Raw genomic sequence first — 17,781 nt, forward strand, 5'->3', positions numbered from 1 at the left:
TTTTGTCCCTGGTTCCTGGCACAGAAAAACCTTGGAATTTCCTGAGCAACAGAAGTGTCTATGTTATGCTAATAAGGTGACTCAAATTGAGCCCCTAGATAGCTTCAGAATAGTGGGCTGGTCACCAGAAAGACCAATCACATGATTAGAGGATTGGGCTTTTCCACCTCCAGGGAGGGGAGAGGTCTGGAGACTGAGTTCAGTCACATGACCAGTGATTTCATTTATTGTGCCTTTGGTGACGAAACCTCAATAAAAACTGTGGGCACTTAGGCTGGCGGGAGCTTCCTGGTTGGTGAACCTGTTGTGTGCCCAGAGTATGACTCACCCTCACTCCACAGGGAGAAGGCACCAAAGCTCTGTGTTGCCCCTAAAGGCTACATCCTATGTGTCTCTTCATTTGGCTGTTCCTGATCTCTATGCTTTCTGATAGAGCTGTAATTGTAAGTTTAGTGCTTTATAATAAAGCTGTAATTGTAAGTTTAGTGCTTTCCCAAGTTCTGTGGGTCCTTCTAGTGAATTACCAAACCTAAGGGAGTCATGGGAAACTCTGAATTTGTAACCAGTTGGTCAGAAGTATGGTTGGTCTGGGGACCCCCAAATGTGACTAGCAGTTGACATGAGGGCCATCTTGTTGAGAACTAGTAAGATGTTTTTCACTCACAGCAATTAACATCTGACAACAAATGTCTTCAGCTGGGTATCCTACAATTTAATTCAGTTCTCACACTAACTACCTGAGGAGTTAGCAACAGATCCCACAAGTTAAAGGCTCAGTCCCACAACACTATCCCCCTTCCTCCACTTCAGATGCCAGTCAAAAGCCCAGTTTGTCACCATGCTTCTGACCAAACGTCTATAAATTGAAGGTTTCCACAACCCCCTCCTCGTATTTGATAATTTGCTATATTGGCACACAGCACTCAGGGAAACACTTTGCTTACGTTTATCAGTTTATCATAAAGGGTACAGTTGATCAGCCAGACTAAGAGGTACATAGGGCAAGGTCTGGCTGTGTCCCAAGCACAGGAGTGTCTGTCCCAGTGGACTTGAAGTGCGGCACCCTCCTGACACATGGAAGCTCTCTGAAGGCCATAGTTCAGGGGGTTTTATGGAGGTTCCATTACACAAGCATGGTTGATTAAATCATTGTGGCCATTTGTGGTTAACTCAATCTCCAGCCCCTCTCCCTTTGGGAGGTGGGTGTAAGGTAAGACTAAAACTTCCAAAGCTCTAATCACATGGTTGATTCATCTGGTAACCAGCCCTCACCCTCAAGCTATCTAGGAATCCACCAAAAGTCACCTCATTAGTATAAACTCAAGCATGGTTGAAAGGAGCTTATAATGAGTCACAAAAAACTCTTCTCACCACCAACGCTCAGGGAATTTTCCAAGGATTTTAGAAGCTCTTAGGCCAGGAACTAGGACAAGTCCAAACATTTATTTCTTGTTATATCGCCATATCGCAGGGACTGAGCCCATACACCTTTGGAGTCAGGTGCTAACTCCAGATAGTTAGCATCAGAATTGAATAAGTACAGCCAGCTGGGGGTGAAACACAACAGTTAAGGTGTAAGACCACCCAACCACCACGGTGAGAGTCCACAGAGTCTTTTTGGGTCACAGCAATTAATTAGGTGTGGTCTCCAACTGCAGTGAATTCAGGTTATTTGTAAACAGGTTTCTGAACTTTGAAACAGATTTCCCCATAGCAGCAGTGTTACAGTGGTGGTTCCAGTCTCAAACGGATCCACAAAATGTTATTCAGTTTATAACAAAAGTTTCCCCCAATTCTGTGAACTAAATAGAATCCTTTCAACAAAAAATCCATTTTCACTAATCAGCCAGAGTTGGGTTTTTGCCTTGTAATTAATAATCTTGTCTGATAAAGAAAGCATTCTGAGAACGTGTATCTCCTTTCCTCCCCAGCCCCGCCCCACAGAGGTCCTGCAGCCACAGCAACAGAAAAGGAATCATTTTTTCCCCTCCTTGAAACTGTTATTATTTATTTATTTATTTATTTATTTGCGGTACGCGGGCCTCTCACTGTTGTGGCCTCTCCCGTTGCGGAGCACAGCCTCCGGACGCACAGGCTCAGCGGCCATGGCTCACGGCCCCAGCCGCTCTGCAGCATGTGGGATCTTCCGGGATCTTCCCAGACTGGGGCACGAACCCGTGTCCCCTGCATCGGCAGGCGGACTCTCAACCACGGCGCCACCAGGGAGGCCCAAAACTGTTATTCTTTTTAACCAAGCAACTTGACCAACAAACTTCTAGGAAACCAACTTACATATAGGAATCTTCATGCTGTGTAATTACAAGGATGGCTATAACTGTTTTCAGGAATGAAAAAAGGATGGGCTTCCCTGGAGGTCCAGTGGTTAAGGCTTTGTGCTTTCACGGTAGGGGGCATGGGTTTGATTCTTGGTTGGGGAAATAAAATCCCGCATGCTGCGCTGAGCAAAAAAAAAAAAAAAGAAAAGAATGAAAATAGCAACAAATGGTCCCTCAAAAGGAGACCAGTTAAATTATACTTCAATGGAAATATACAAAAAGTAAAAAGAAGTATGAAAAGATACGGGAAATACATTGTTTTATGAAGAAGAAAGTTGAGAAGCAAAATATGTTTAATAGGATTCTCTAATAATATATGTTAGAATAGGCTTAGAAATAAACTGGAGGAATAATCCATTTCCAGTGGTGGCCTCTGAAATGTTGGGTTTATAAGGACTTAGAATTACTTCTTACAAGTGGGTTATTTTTGTAATCAGAAAGAAAAAAAAAAAGAATCCATATTTCTCCCTCTGCTCCTGACCTGCACACAATGTACTGATGAATCATAGTCAGATTTTTATACTTGCTGAATGCTTTGTATGCCTTATTAGTTGAGTGATCTATAGCATAATATATTTTTTATTTTTTACCCTATTTTTTTATTTTATTGAAGCATAATTTACAAACAAAGCAGCTCTTTTAAGTGCACAGTACAATTTTGACATCTGTAATTATGACTACAATCAAGATACAGAGAGTTTCAATCATTCTTTTCTCAATCCACACCCTCACCCAACACCTGGCAGCCCATATCCTGCTTTATATACTGCAGAGTGAAATTTCATATAAGTGGAATCGTACAGTATGTCCACTTCTGTGTCCGGCTTCTTTCACTCAGCATAATGTTTTGAATTGTTTTTTTTGTTTGTTTGTTTTTAATTTAGTTTTGGCTTCGTTGCTGAGCGCAGGCTTTCTCTAGTTGTGGTGAGCGGGGGCTACTCTTCGTTGCGATGTGGGGGCTTCTCACTGCGGTGGCTTCTGTTTTTGCAGAGCACGGGCTCTAGGAGCCCAGGCTTCAGTAGTTGCAGCACACAGGCTCAGTAGTTGTGGCTCACAGACTCTAGAGCGCAGGCTCAGCAGTTGTGGTACACAGGCTTAGTTGCTCGGCAGCATGTGGGATCTTCCCGGACCAGGGCTCAAACCTGTGTCCCCTGCGTTGGCAGGTGGATTATTAACCACTGGGCCACCAGGGAAGTCCCAGCATAACGTTTTTGAAGTTCACCTATGCTATTGATCATATCAATAAAATATTCCATTTTATTGTCTAGTAGCTTTCCAGCATATGGATATACCACAATTTGTGTTGATAGAATTGATTCCTGTTTTTAACTAATACAGATAAAACTGCAGTGAACATTCTGTACAAGCCTTTTGGGAGGACCTATGTTTTTATTTCTCTTGGATTAACACTGAGGAGTGGAATTACTGGACCACATGGTAAGCCTGTGTTTTAATTTTATAAGAAACTGCCAAACTGTTTTCCCAAAGTGATTGTACCATTTAAGATTCCCACCGGCAGTGTATGAGAGTTCCAGTTGTTCCACATACATGCCAACTTGGTATAAATATATTTTGAATAAATAAACAAAAGAATAGCACTCCTATCTCCTGGGAATAACTAGCTTTCTTCCCCTGCATGGGTGACCCAGAAGTTCCTCTGAATTCAGAATTTACAGTGGGAGGCATCATCCATGGTAGCAAAGAATAAATTAGAAATAATGACAAGCTCAAAAGTTCACTTAACTCCCTGGGTTGCCTTGCTTTTACTGGCCTGTACCCAACAGCAGAAATTTTAAAAAGTTTATCAAACATTTTATTTCCGACCAAAAGAGGCAGGCAAGTGTGTGGTGATTACAGCAGCAGCAGAAAGGATTTAGGTGAGACTTTTTACTAGGAGACAAATCTGTAGAAGAGGATTAGATGCAGTTCCCCTTAGGCAGTGTTTCTCCAACTATAGTTTAAGAAACATCCCCCTACCTCCCACCCACTTGCACCAGAATCATTTGAGGGCTTGTTAAAAAATTTAAATGTCTGATCCCAGACTACCCCTCGTCTCTCATACCTGCAAACACAACCTGGATTTACAGAATCTGAACTTGGGGGAGCATGGCCTGAACTTTTCCCTTCTTGGCTCAGGCAGATTCAGCATTGACTGGAGTGGAATTTTGATAAAGCCCTCAGGATAGGTGTTGCCTTACTCTTCCCTGCTCTGCCAAACTCAAGTCCCAGCCCGGATGGGGAAGGCGATCCCTCTCTTCTAGCTAAAGCTGTCACTACCCAGTCTGAGAAGCCAGAATGGACTTCCTCCTCCCCAACACTTCCCTGAAGCCCCAGATCACACACAAACACGCCCCCATCCTCTGCTCCTCTCAGCCTCAGCCCCTGCTCAAGGGGTTTGCCTAACTGAATGAGGCGTTTCCTTGAGTCTCTAGCCAACACCGTTTCTCTTCCCTTCCTCCCCCGTGTACTTCCCAGCAGCTGTCTGGAGTCACATATTCCTGGCCTGGTGCCTCGCACAGACTCTGACACATAGGAGGCACTCAATTCATACTTGCAGAATTGCATCAAGGTGTTCCTGACGGTCATCTCTGTTTTGTAGTGGTTGATGGTTTTCTTTATGGACTGCTTCATATGAAAATATTAAAAGGTAGGTTTGTTTTCGTTTGGCCAAAATCAAATTTGTTTTCATTGAATTGAATTCCGTTTTATTCTCAGGCATCCTATTTTACTTCCCTCAGTTCTTCCCCAGCTCCATCCATTTTCAGGTCCCTGGTCCCACTTGCCTGCATGCTTAATCTTTCTGGCACTTTTTCAGATACAGTGAAGGGCAACTCTGGCAGTGAGCATATACCTTCTTCCTCTCCACCCATCTTCTTGAATACCTCTGGAGGAAGGGACTAATATAGTTTTTTTTTAAATTGGAGTCTAGTTGATTTATAATGTTGTGCCAATCTCTGCTGTACAGCAAAGTGACTCAGTTATACACATATATATACTTTTTTTTTTTTTGGCCGCACCACATGGTATGCAGGATCTCAGTTCCCTTCCATGAGATTGGATATCGTCCCCTGTGCTATACAGTAGGACCTTGTTGTTTATGGGACTAATAGAGGTTTAATTTTTTTAGCTGCATTGAGACTTCGTTGCTGTGCACAGGCTTTCTCTAGTTGCGACGAGCGGTGGCGTCTCTTCTTGTGGAGCACGGGCTCTAGGAGCGTGGGCTTCAGTAGTTGTGGCACACAGGCTCAGTAGTTGTGGCACGCAGGCTCAGTAGTTGTGGCTTGTGAGCTGTAGAGCACAGGCTCAGTAGTTGTGGCACATGGGCTTACTTGCTCCGCGGCATGTGGGATCTTCCCAGACCAGGGCTGGGGATTCTTAACCACTGAGCCACCAGGGAAGCCCTGGGACTCATATAGTTTTCATTTGTTTTATTTGTATTGGGGTATATGACACACAATAAAGTGCAGAAATATTAAGGGTATAGAGCAATGAATTTTTCATAACAGCTTTCTTGAGATATAATTTACGTATCATACAGTTCACCCAGTTAAACATTTTAGTGGTGCTTAGTATATTCAGAGTTGTGCAACAGTCTAATTTTAGGATATTTTTGCCACCCCAAAAAGAACATTTGAGCTCATGCGTAGTCACTCCCTATTTCTCCCTCATCTCCACTCTGGGCCTGGCAACCACTATTCTACTCTCTGTCTCCATGGATTTACCCATGATGGACATTCATATGAATGGAGTCAGACAATATGTACTTTAAAAATATATATATATATATTTATTTATTTTCTTATTTGGCTGCATTGGGTCTTAGTTGTGGCATGTGGGATCTAGTTCCCTGACCAGGGTTCAAACCCTGGACCCCTGCATTGGGAGCGCAGAGTCTTAGGTCACTGGACCACCAGGGAAGTCCAACATGTACATTTTTGTGACTGGCTTCTTTCACTTAGCATGATGTTTTTAAGGTTTATTCATGTTGTAGCACGGATCAATACTTCATTTCTTTTTTACTGCCGAATGATATTCTTTTATAATGGATATACCACATTCTGTTTTTCCAGTCATCAGTTGATGGACATTTGGGCTTGTTATGAGCTGAAATGTGTCCTTCAAAAATTCATATGTTGAAAGCACAGGAAACTATCTTGTAATAATGTATATCTTGTAATAATGTATAATTGAAAAGAATCTAAAAAAGAATACATATATATATATAACTGAATCACTTTGCTATACACCTGAAATTAACACAACATTGTAAGTCATCTATGTTTCAATAAAATTTTTTTTTAAATTTATATGTTGAAGTCCTGATTCCAAGTACCTAAGAATGTGATGTATTTGGAGACAGGGTCTTTAAAGAGGTAATTAAGTAAAATAAGGTAATTAAGTAGAATGAGTCATATTGGGCTCTAATCTGATATGACTGGTTTCCTTCGAACAAGAGGAAATTAGGACACAGACGCACAGAGAGAAGACTATGTTAAGATACAAGCCAGTGAGAAAGGCCAATGAGAGAAGCCTCAGAAGAAACCAACTCTATTGACAATTTGTATCTCTGACTTCTAGCCTCCAGAATTGTGAGAAAATAAATTTCTATTTTTTAAGGCACCTAGTCTGTGGTACTTTTTTATAGCAGCCATAACAAACTAATAAAGCGTTGTTTCCACCTTTTGGCTACTATGATTAATGCTGCTACGAACATTTGTATGCAGGTTTTTGTGTAGACATATGTTCTCATTTTGCTAGGAGAAATTCCACCTAGGATGGGAGTTTGCACAATGAATTTTTACATATGTATACATGCATGTGACCACCACCCAGATGAAGAAATAGAATATTTCTAGCACCAGTAAGTTCTTTTAGGCTCCTTCCCTGTATGACCCTATTCCCTATTCCTACAAGATAACCAGTCTTCTGACTTCTATCATTTAAGAATAAGTTGTGTGGGGCTTCCCTGGTGGCGCAGTAGTTGAGAGTCCGCCTGCTGATAGAGGGGACACGGGTTCGTGCCCCGGTCCGGGAGGATCGCACATGCCGCGGAGCAGCTGGACCCGTGAGCCATGGCCGCTGAGCCTGCGCGTCCGGAGGCTGTGCTCCGCAACGGGAGAGGCCACAACAGTGAGAGGCCCGCGTACCGCAAAAAAAAAATAATAATAAAAATAAAAAAATAAAAAAAAAAGAATAAGTTGTGTGTTCTCACCGCAGAAAGGAAATAATTGTGTGAGGTGATAGAGGTGTTAGCTAACGCTGAGGTAGTAATCATATTGCAATATATGAATGTATCAAATCAAATCAACATGTTGTACACCTTAAATTTACTCAATAATTTATGTCAATTATATCTCAAATAAACAAATAAATAAATAAGAATAAGTTTTGCCTGTTCCTGAACATCCTGTAAATAGAATAATACATTATGGGGACTTCCCTGGCGGTCCAGTGGTTAAGACTCTGTGCTCCCAATGCAGGGACCATGGGTTCAATCCCTGGTCATCCCTGGTCAGGGAACTGAGATCCCACATGCCACATGGCACAGCCAAAAAACAAAAAAAACCAAAAACCAGAATAATACATTATATAGTCTTTTGTATCTGACTTATTTCATGCAATATTTGATTCTTATATTCACTCATGTTCTTGCATATAGCCTTAGTTTGTTCATTTTCATTTCTGTATAGTATTCCAAATAATTTGTGAGCATATCACAATTTATTAACTCATTCTACAGTGATGAACATTTGGTTTGTTTCTGTTCCACCCAAGAATGAATATTCTAGTTCTTGGTTAGATATGACATTTATTTCTGTTAGATATACCCCCAAGAGTGCAATTGCTGGGCAGGGCTGTAGGGTATGCATTTATTTAGTTTTTGTTTATTAAAAGTTCCAGCCATCCATGTATTCATAAATATCTCCAGCTCTCATGAGTTGGTGATTCTCAAGTATTTAATAGTTAGCCCTTGCTTTTTTTATTTTCCACTAGCCTATTAATTTCCACCTATGAGTTTTGGGTTCTATCTTCTATTTCTCAATGACCCCAGGGGTTGATCCATTAGCTGGTCCCCTTATGATGACCCAGATGGGCTTAGACAATTGACAAGCTAGGAAGGGGATATAAGGCCTCTGCCAGGGAATAAAGGAGAGGTTGCTATTAGCAATGACTTTGTTTTTTTTTCTTTTGGCTGTGCTGTGCAGCTTGTGGGATCTTAGTTCCCCATCCAGGGCTTGAACCCCCAGCCCTTGTCAGTAAAAGTCCAGAGTCCTAACCACTGGACCACCAGGGAATTCCCGGGGGGTTGCTATTAGGTTGTCAACCCAGTGTCTGCTATAGGAAAGGCACTCATCCATCATACACACTAACCCTGTTGATGGAGGTAGAACTTTCAGGGCAGTCCTTAAAAAATCCATTTTGTTTGATATTTTGCACATAGTCACAAGTATATTCATCTATTACTGGAGAAATACTTGTGAAACCACTGCTAGAAAACAGTTTCCTAATCGAGGTGCCAGGCCCTGAAACATGCTATGTGTATGTCCTCAGGCTCTGTAATGTTTACATTATTTTGTCAATTCTGAAGCAGGAGGCTAGGAAACCAGCTGACTTCTGGGGGCTCATACATATTCATAAGGAGAATGGAGATTGGACCTGAGTCCCCAGAGCATGCTGGGAAATTTTCCAGACCTCCTGGTTACTAGGCAGAATTCCCAGGAGCTGCTGCTCTTGCCTCCTTGTTTCCTCATCCCTCAGATGCTTGCACAGGGTCCTTCTGGTTCCAGAGGAGACTTATTAGGCTTACTTGCATCATAGTCTGATTATCCAGAAAAGCTCCCAGCTCTCTTACCCCATGCTGCCTAAGAAAGTACTTTCCATTTCCCAGGGGGAAGAACCTTAATGCATCATCACTGTTTTTCAAAGGGTGGTTTGATGGCTGGCAGAATTAGCGTCATTGGGGGAGAGGGGGAAAATCTGCTTGTTAAAATGCAGATTTTCAGGCCCACTTCACACCTACTGGATAAATGGGTAAATATTTCTGTGGCAGCGTCCCAGAATGTTCATTTTAGAAGTTTGTTGGTGATTTTTATGCTCAGTGAACTTGGAGAACCCTCTGGCTTAAGTGATCAATTAACAACATACACACATTCTTGAAACTATATCCAGTCCCAACCACCTGCTCTCCACAAAGTGAATATCTTGCAGTTCTACCCACCAACTCCGTTCCTGCCAGCACTTCAAAAACACTGTTTCTTTCTGCTACAACCTGTCAGACTTCCCTCATCCTTTAAGGCTTGGCTTTGATTTCACATATTCCAAGAAGCCTTCTAAGAACTCTGGGTAAGGTTCCCCTCCTCTTGCCACCACTGCCTACTGTGATTACCTAATCAGAGCCCCTAGAAAGCTACAGTATTGTTGCCTGAGGAGGTACCTGTCTGTCCCATTAAACTGAACCAGCTCCTCTAAGGCATGTCTGGTACCTAGCATAGAACGGCACCCAGTAGGCACTCAACAAATGTTGAATAAAGAGAAGAATTATCTATTATAATTTGTGATTTTTGTGCCTATTTAAGAAATCCTTGCCTACCCCATGGTCACAAAGATATTCTATGTCTTCTTCTAGAAGCCTTATTTTTTTACATTTAATTCTATGACCCATCTTGAGTTAATATTTGTGTATGGTCTGAGGAAGGGGTAAAGGGTTTTTTGTTTTTCTTTTTCTGTTTTTTGCCACACCTGGGCATGTGAGATCTTAGTCCATGACCAGGAATCGAACCCATGCTCCCTGCGGTGGAAATGTGGAGTCCCAACCACTGGACCACCAGGGAAGTCCCGGGTTTTTTGTTTTTTAAGAGATATCCTGTTGCTCCATTTACTGGGGAGCGGGGGAGGGGGGGATTTCTTTCTTCCATTGAATTGCACTTGGGCCTTTGTCATAAATCCAAGGATATGTAGGAGGCTGTATCTGGACTCTCTGTCCTAATAATCTATTTGTCTATCTTAGGCCAATACCACACTGTCTTAATGACTGCGGCTTTATGGTACGTCTTGAAATCTGGTAATGTTAAGTCCTCCTACTCTGTTCCTCTTTTTTTGAGATTTATCTTGACTATTATAGGTCATTTGCATATAAATTTTAGAATCAGTTTGTGAGTTTTAATCTCTTACCTTTTATGCTTTATCTTAACCAGAGAACTCCATCTTTCTAAATCAAAGACCACCTTCTTGGCATCCAGCAGCCAAATGCAGCCGACAAGGCTCTCCCCAGAGTTCAGCAACTCAGAGGCTGTATAGAGAAAGTTGACTCAGAACACAGACTCCAGCCAGCTCTGCAGATTCTTTATTTGTGGCCTCCAGCTTTGACCTGCCCTTGAAAGGAGACTGCAAACTGTTCCATGACTAGACAGAAATGCATATGGAATTTATTATATGATAAAGATGGCATTGTGTGCTTTGTGAAAAAGATGGATTATTCAATAAATATGGTTTGAAGCAACGGGAAAGGATAAAATTGGAACCCTACCTCATTATTCACACTGAATAAAATTCCAAACAGATAAAAGATATAAATGTTAAAAATGAAACCACAAAAATACTAGAATTCGGGGACTTCCCTGGTGGTGCAGTGGTTAAGAATCTGCCTGCCAATTCAGGGGCACGGGTTCGATCCCTGGTCCGGGAAGATCCCACATGCCGTGGAGCAACTAGGCCCATGCTCCACAGCTACTGAGCCTGTGCTCTAGAGCCCATGAGCCACAACTACTGAGCCCACGTGCCACAACTACTGAAGCCCACATGACTAGAGCCTGTGCTCTACAACAAGAGAAGCCACGGCAATGAGAAGCCCGCGCACCGCAACGTAGAGTAGCCCCTGCTTGACACAACTAGAGAAAGCCTGCATGCAGCAATGAAGACCCAACGCAGCCAATAAATAAATTAAAAAATAATTTTAAAAAATACTAGAATTCGTAAAGTAATTTAAAAATAATATTGGGGTAGGAAAAGCCTGAAAAAAATAAAACATTTTCTCATTGCAAACCCTGCCCCTGTATCCCAAAAGTCAAAAGGCAAACAATACACTGGAAAAAAATATTTGAAACACCTATTTATGGCATAAGGTTAATTTCCTTAGTATATAAAGGGTGACTATAAATTAATAAGAAAAGTCTGACAAACTGAAAAAAAAAGGCCAAAGGACATGACCAGATTGATAAAAGTAAATGAATTACAAATTGATCTTTAATAGATTAAAATATGCTAGGTATCATTCATAACCTGAGAAACATGAATTAGAATTATACTGAGATGTCATTTTTCACTATGAGATTGTCAAAGATAAAAGATAAAACTTTGAGAGCACACTGTGTTGGCAAGGGAAACTGGAGTTTTCACACACTGGTTGTGAGAATGCAAATTGATACAACCTTTGTGAGGTGAAATTAGAGAATATTTACCCAATATTAGGTTAAAAAAACCAACTTTTCTATAAATAGTATGATAACATTTATGGAAATTTTAAAGGAAACAAAACTATCATATATTGTTTATGGATACATACACATGCAATAAAAATATTAAAACATAGAAGGAAGGACACTGGCTAATAGCAGAATACTAGCTATTTCTGGAGAGGCAGGGAGGTGAGGAGATGCAGAAATGTACCTGCAGTATCAAGTCTATGCTTATAAAATGTAACATTTGTTAGACCTGTGTGATATGCACGCATTGTTATTATTCTATTTACTTTTACAGATTTTGAAACATTGCATAATTTTTTATTGTACTTTTTTTTTTTTGGCTGTGCTGGGTCTTCATTGTGGCGTGCGGGCTGTTTGTTGCGAGCTTCTCTAGTTGTGGCTCTTGGGCTCCAGAGTGCACGGGCTCAGTAGTTGAGGCACGCGGGCTTTTCTCTAGTTGCAGCATGCAGGTTTAGTTGCCCCGCGGCACGTGGGATCTTATTTCCCCAACCAGGGATCGAACCTGAGTCCCCTGCATTGGAAGGCAGATTCTTTTTTTTTTCTTTCTTTTGCGATACGCGGGCCTCTCACTGTTGTGGCCTCTCCCGTTGCGGACGGAGCACAGGCTCCGGACGCGCAGGCTCAGCGGCCATGGCTCACGGGCCCAGCCGCTCCGCGGCATGTGGGATCTTCCCAGACCGGGACACGAACCCGTTTCCCCTGAATCGGCAGGCGGACTCTCAACCACTGCGCCACCAGGGAAGCCCTGGAAGGCAGATTCTTAACCACTGGACCACCAGGGAAGTTCCCAAACATTTCATAATTTTTTAAGTTAGGAAATATAGCTTATAGAGGGATATTATTAGGGTGATGTAAATGTTCCAAAATTAAACTATTACAATGGTTGCACAACTTGGTCAAAATATAGTAAAGTATCATTGAATTGTGCACTTGAAACGAGTGAATTTTATGGTATGTAAATAACACTTCAATAAAGTTGAGTATAAAGATTATAAAGATATAGGGAATTCCCTGGCGGTCCAGTGGTTAGGACCCCGTGCTTCACTGCTGGGGTGAGGAGGTTCAATCCCAGGTCGCGGAACTAAGATCCCACAAGCAGCGCAGCCAAAAAAAAAAAATAATAATAATAATAAATAAATAAATATATACACACACATATATAATATTGCTTACAAAAATATTTGCTACGTTTTATTTTTAAAAAAACAATTAAAATGAGATCCTTCTGGTACAAAAGTGGCCTAGGCAATTTAGCACTCATATGCCACCTGGTGGACAGACTTGGATAAAATTCCTTCCTTGGTGTTCTGAAGTATCAGGAGGTGATTTCTGCAGTTTTAACAGAAGGGAGTAATAATACTAATATTAAAGATAATAATAGTACATAACTGTTGTTGAATGCTTTCTTTCTGCCTGTTTCTTTGCATGGACATTTATTCTTCCCCTCAACCCTATGAAGTAGGTCCTTTTATCATCATAATTTTACAAATGCAGAAACTGAGGCTCAGAGATGTTCAGTCACTTGCTTAGGATCACACAGCTGATAAATGTCAGAGCCCAGATTTGGACCGAATCTGTTTGATTTCAAAGCCAGAGTTGCTGTTTATTCTATTGTCAAAAGTGCAGGAAATCTGGACTTCCCCGGTGGTCTAGTGGTTAAGACTCGGCACTTCCGCTGCAGGGGGCATGGTTCCATCCCTGGTCAGGTAGGTTCCACACACACACACACACACACACACACACACACACAAGTGCAGGAAATCAACCATGAAAACTATGAAATATGTCACTGTTCTGTTTATTCTGTGGAGGGTTAGGTATTGGATCAAGGTGGAAAAGAAAAAAGAAAAACAAAGAAAAACTGGAAAGTCATCTAGTGGAGATACCCACAACCACCATATCCAAGTAATGCAATCCCCTGCCCTGTGTCCCCGAGCTACTGGCACAATGCACCTGTGTGCCTAAGATGCTCGTGAGCAAGAGAGTTTCTCACCAGAGCAAATCTGCCACCACATAGGACAAGAATGAAGGGCTTGGTCCCCTGTTCTAAGTCAATGAAATGGAAACCACTATATAATGAACATCTGTTGTATACCAAGCATTTTTCCATAATGTCAGCTCTAATGTACAGTAAGAAGGATAGGTTCTTGGCTTCTTTGAGGGGTCCTCTCATTTGTTACCTGAAATGATTCAGGCCAAAGGGAGGGTGTGGAAGCTGCCTCCCAGGGAGCAGGTAAGGACAGGCCCAGAGCCAAGTGACTGCTTCAGCCTTAGTTTCTGAGGACAAGGGGTAAGAATAAGAAAAGAGAAAGGCCCATTCATTTTGCTTGAATGCCAAACAGGCTTTCACGGTGGAGGGAAACATACTCCACCCAGAACGGTGACTCAAGGATCTAGAGGTCTCTGTTAGGTAGGTCCATAAGGCTCTGGCCCTGCCAAGTTCAGGGAACAGGGTGAAAAGTGTCAGCATTCCTCTGGGGCCAGGCCATCAAAGGTAACCTAAGAACATATCTAAGTAACCACAGTCCTGGCCAGGAGCCTCGTATGTGCCCCCTTTAAGGTGCTGTATTTTTCCATTCTGGGAAATTCTTGAAACTCAGGTAACTCATCGGTTCTTTCGCTTGTACCATAGATGAACCCCATGTCTCCTCCCACCTCTCCGCTTTCCAAGCCCAACCTCAGCCCGGTCCTACCTGGCCACATCACCTCAGAGCAAGCCTGGGGTCAGCTTACTGGAGGCTCCTGACCTTCATTCTTTTTTTTTTTTTTAAGATATGTAAGATACATTTATATAATAAGTGTAATGAAGAACATACTACAGGATAATGGGATACAGTGACTGGGGTGGGGAGGTGGGGTGGACTGGGGGTGGCACTTTAGACTTGATCAGTATACACAGCCTTGGGAGGAGGTTGACTTTTTTTTTTTTTAATTTATTTTTGGCTACATTGCTGACCTTCATTCTTTTTGGTTAGCATGATTTGGGGAGCATGGTGTTCTCCCTGGGATAGGGTTGCCAGATTTAGCAAATAAATATACAGAACACCTGAGCACCTGAATCTAGTATAATATTGTAAATCAACCATGCCTCAATTTAAAAAATATAGGACACCTGGCTAAATGTGATTTTTTTTTCCAGATAAACAGTGAATATTGTTTTAGTGTAAGTATGCCCCAAATATTGCATCATATTTTATCTGACGACTCTACCCTGTGGGTATTTATTTATTTATCACCCTGGGAGTATTTATGTATTTATTTAATTTTTATTGGAGTATTGTTGCTTTACAATGTTGTGTTAGTTTCTACTGTACAGCAAAGTGAATCAGCTGTACGTATACATATATCCCCTCTTTTTTGGATTTCCGTCCCATTTAGGTCAACACAGGGCACTGAATAGAGTTTCCTGTGCTATACAGTAGGGTCTCATTAGTTATCTATTCTATACATAGTATCAATAGTGTACATGTATCAATCCCAATTACCCTGGGAGTATTTAGATGGCTTCCATTATTCTAGAGCAGGGGTTGGCAAAATTTTTCTGTAAAGGGTCAGGTAGTAAATATTTTAACCTTCTGGGCAATATGGTCTCTGTTGCAACTACTCAGTTCTGCAGCTGCAGCACCAAAGCAAACACACACAATGCATAAATGAATGGGCATAGTTGTGTTCTATAAAGTTTTACTTATGGACACTGACCTCTGAACTTTATGTAACTTTCACGTGCTGTGAAATATTATTCTTCTTTTGATTATTTTTCCCCAACCATTTAATAATGTAAAAATCATTCTTGGCTCACGGGCTGTACAAAAACAGTAGTAAGCTAGATTTGGCCTGTGGGTCATAATTTGCCCACTTCTGACCTAAAGCAGAAGAATGAAACTTTTGTCTGAATTCAGATCACAAGAGGATTTGTAAAGACACAGATTGCTGGGCCCCACTCCCAGAGTGTTTGATTCAGTAGGTCTGGGGTAGAGCCTAATAATCTGTGGTTCTACCAAGTCCCCAGGTGATGCTGATGTTGCTGATCAGGGACCGTGCCTTGAGAACCACTGATCTGGGAAGGAACTTCCCCCAATGCCAAGCTCTCTATCTGGGGTATTTTAAAACCTCCTCAGCCTTAGGAAGGATTTTCCATGATGATCACAGATTATAGATTCATTGGAGGGACCCCCACCCCCACCCCCCAACCATCCCCATTCTCAATGAGAATTTCTCTGTGCACTTTGCTTCCAGGATTTTCTCTTTCAGCTAGCCTCAGGACAGAATTGGGATGAGAATTTCCGGTGCATCTGGTTTAAAAAAAAAAAAAGCCCCCCGCCCCATTATTAAAAAATGCATTTAAAAATCTTTTATTTTGGAATAATTTTAGTCTTACAGAAAAGTTGAAAAGAGGGTAGAGAAAGTTTTCATATACTCCTCAACCAGTTTCCCTTAACGTTAACATCTTATATTACCATGGTACAGTTATCAAAGTAAGAAACCAACATTAGCACAATATTATTAACTAAACTCTAGACTTTATTTGAATTTCAACTGTTTTTCCACTGATGCCCTTTTTTCTGTCCCAGGATACCAACCAAGATATCACATTACATTTAGTTGTCATGTCTCCTTAGACATCCCTGGTCTGTAACAGTTTCTCATTGTTTATTTTTCATGACCTTGACAGTCTTGAAGGGTACTTGTCAGAATGTCACTCAATTTGATTTTTTTGATGTTTTCCTTATGACTAGTCTGGGTTTATGGGTTTTCCAGAAAAAATACTACAAAAGTGAAGTTCCCTTATCATCACCCCAAATTGGGGTACATGATATAAACATGAATTTTCACTGGTAATGTTAACTTTGATCCCTTAGTTAAGGTAGTGCTTATCAGGTTTCTTAGCTGTGAAGTTATTACTTTTCCTTTTCTATATCAACTCTTTGGAAACTGGTCAATAATTAGAGCCCACACTCAGGAGGGAAGGGAAAAGTTAAGCTTCACTTTCTGGAGCAAGGAATATCTACACACATTGCTTGGAATTCTATAAGGACAATGAATCTCTTCTCCTCCATTTATTTATTTGATAACATTTATATCAGCATGGGCTTAGTATGTTTACATATTTTATACTTTAGGTTATAATCCAATACTGTGTTATTTATTTTCTTGTTCAAATAGTTCTAGTTTTGGCTCTTGGGAGTACTTTCAGGTTGACTCCTGTATCCCTCCATCCTTTTATATTTGGAGCACTTCCCTTCTTTCTGTCAATGCTTCAAGCTTATCTGGTATATTCCTGCCCCGGCCTTTGAATCAGTCATTTCCCCAAGAAGCCCTGTTTTCTTTCATTGGAGAGTGGTATTAGAAACCAAAATCTTGATGTTAGGTGTGCTCATTGCTACTAAAATTAAAAAAAATTATAAACAATTCAAACAGTAAGGAAAAGTTTTTAAAAATTAAGTTAATAGGCCCCTAAATTCCATTATTAAGAGAGGAGGAAGCTTGACATTTGTAAATGTCCTTTTAGATCTCTCTCTAGATATATATGACATCTGTCTTTTTTTAAATAAATATTTTATTTTTTAAAATTTTTATTTATTTATTTACTTATTTATTTTTGGCTGTGCTGGGTTTTCATCGCTGGGCGCAGGCTTTCTCCAGTTGTGGCGAGCGGGGGCTGCTCTTCGTTGAGGTGTGCAGGCTTCTCCTTGTGGTGGCTTCTTTTGCTGCAGAGCGTGGGCTCTAGGCACGCAGGCTTCAGTAGTTGCAGCATGTGGGCTCAGTAGTTGTGGCTCGTGGGCTCTAGAGCACAGGCTCAGTAGTTGTGGCGCACGGGCTTAGTTGCTCCGTGGCATGCGGGATCGTCCCAGACCAGGGCTCAAACCCGTGTCCCCTGTATTGGCAGGCAGATTCTTAACCACTGGACCACCATGGAAATCTAGTCTATGTTAGCTAGATAGCTATCTGTCCACATAATTTTT

The sequence above is a fragment of the Delphinus delphis genome, chromosome 13 (assembly GCF_949987515.2).
Source record: "Delphinus delphis chromosome 13, mDelDel1.2, whole genome shotgun sequence".
NCBI classification, from domain to species: Eukaryota; Metazoa; Chordata; class Mammalia; order Artiodactyla; family Delphinidae; genus Delphinus; species Delphinus delphis.